Source organism: Coffea arabica, chromosome 4e (assembly GCF_036785885.1).
Source record: "Coffea arabica cultivar ET-39 chromosome 4e, Coffea Arabica ET-39 HiFi, whole genome shotgun sequence".
In the NCBI taxonomy this organism is placed as follows: domain Eukaryota; kingdom Viridiplantae; phylum Streptophyta; class Magnoliopsida; order Gentianales; family Rubiaceae; genus Coffea; species Coffea arabica.
The window spans coordinates 40,746,378-40,748,856 of record NC_092317.1 but is presented as its reverse complement, the minus strand read 5'-3'; positions in this window follow the sequence as shown (position 1 = coordinate 40,748,856).

Sequence of the window (2,479 nt, the reverse complement as noted above, 5' to 3'; positions counted from 1 at the left end):
GTCCGTCAAACCCTTGGGTACGCCCTAGGAGGAGGTGTGACTGTCACAAGGAAAACTAAATTTAATTATGCATACATATAAACATCCATAGACAAAAACATCCAAAAAGTTATACCACATATGCCAAAATTTGTAATTATTCATTGCAAGTAATTTGTTATAATCATTACTATTAACTCAACAAATGTCATCATTATTAATAATATCAGTAATAAAATAATTACAAATTACTATTCATGAATAATAAGTAAAAATAATAGAGTGCCTAGATAATTGAAGATAAAGTTATTAATTACTATTATTAATTAAATTATGATTAATGGTTCTGCTTTACTATTAATCGAATAATTATTACTAATTATTTTTAATTACTATTTACAGTGAATTTGTAATCACTAAATACAAGTACACTTATTATTATTCATTATTCACTAATCATAATTACTATTTAACTGCTGACTACTAATGAACATTACTACTACTTAGTAGTATTTACTAATAGTATTAGTTACTATTACTATTACTTACTAATTATTAGTGCTCTTAATTACCAATCACTACCTCAATTTACATTTTACTATTGCTATTTGCTATTTACTATTAGTATTTACTTTTTACTATTATTATTATTATTTAATTATTACTATTACAATTTACTATTTCCTATAACTATTACAATTTATTATTATTATTAATACTTACAATTACTTTTACTATTACTATTTACTATTGCTATCACTATTACTATTTATTATTCCTTGTTACTTTTACTATTTATTATTCACAATTCACTGTTACTATTTACCATTATTATTATTAGTTATCAATACTATTACTATTTACTATTTAGTGACAACAACACATTAATTCGCATAAAAAAATTACTAGATGCTATTAGCTACTCAAAGCTTCACACATAGCATGAAATCTGTTATATAAAATAATTATTAATACTAATTACTAACAAAAAGTACCTTAATTGGATGACAGGGGTTCACTTTCTCTGGATGCACACCTCTTCAAAGTTTTAGATCAGCAACAAGAGGATTGCAAGCCACTATTTTAACACATGGAAAATAGGTGAGGTGAAACTACTGCTTGACTGCCTGAAAGCTTGGAAGACAGGCGAAAGTAGGCCACTTCTTTAGTCTGCCTTAGCTTTGGGATGACAATGCCGGCAACACTACTTTGGTAAAACACTGAAAAAGGTTTTGGGAACACGCTTTTGAATCTGTTTTCAAAAAGACACTTGCGGAACCACTCCATTTAGAAGACACTAGAGAAGAAGGAGAGATTTGAGGATGAAAAATAGAGAAAAATGTGGGTGCTGCGAGAGAAATTGATGAATTTGGCATATCTTTTATAGCAAAACTTCAACGAAGATAGTTTGTATTGATTTTACATCGTGTGCATCAGAAAAATCAAACCGTTCATCTCATTATATTCATCGGCTAAAATTCATCATGCGACTATTCAAAAATTATTTTCGGAACTTAAAGCCTGACTGTTGATCACATTTGATAAACGGTTAATCATGATCGCCTTTTGGATGCAATGTCTGACTGGAAAAATATTTTTTTTATGCCGATTTCGATATTTGCGATGATACATTCAAACAAATTATTTTTTGTAACTTTGAAACCCAACCATTGCTCACGTTTGATCAACAATCAATCATTTTTTGATGTATCCACTTTTGGATACAGCAATTTATGATTTGTTTGTTCAATTTTAATTTGCAGCTATAGAAAAAAAAATTTGCAATTTTAAACCATGACCGTTGTTCACATTTGATCAACGATCAATGAGCTTCCGCCGCATCCATAGCAATTTCTGAATTTTTTTGTACGCCACAATTTTAATTTGTGGCTATAGAATAAAAAAAATTTGCCACTTAAAACCATGACCGTTGATCACATTTGATCAAAAGTCAACGAGTTTTTGTCACATCCATTTGTGGATGTGGCATCTGACACATCTTGCGGTGACTGGAAGCATTTAAAAAAAATCTTAAGCTACATCTAGCATTAAAAAAATTAAAAAATAAATGAAATTTTTTGTATGCAAATTTTGTCAATTACAGTGACCCTTATTTCAGAACCATCTCCTATAGAATACATTTTTTATGTTCTCGTAAACCAACAATATATCAAGAAATTCACCGAGATCAAAGGCGTGGTAAAGCTACACTATTAATTATTAGTATTATTTATGCATTAAGAAATTATATAGTGTGAGCATGTTTGTACTTCAATTCAGAAATCATCAAACGCATAGAACTTTTAAACCCTATTTGATACCCCAGTTCAACACTTAAATTTAATAGATTCAGATCTTAATATATTCAAATCGTTTGATAATAAAAAATTGAACATCTAAATTAATTAAATGATACTGAATTTTCTAGGCAAAATTTGCTCCAAAATTAAGTGATAAACTATTCATTTATCACTGAATGTGATATGCACTCAAATATATT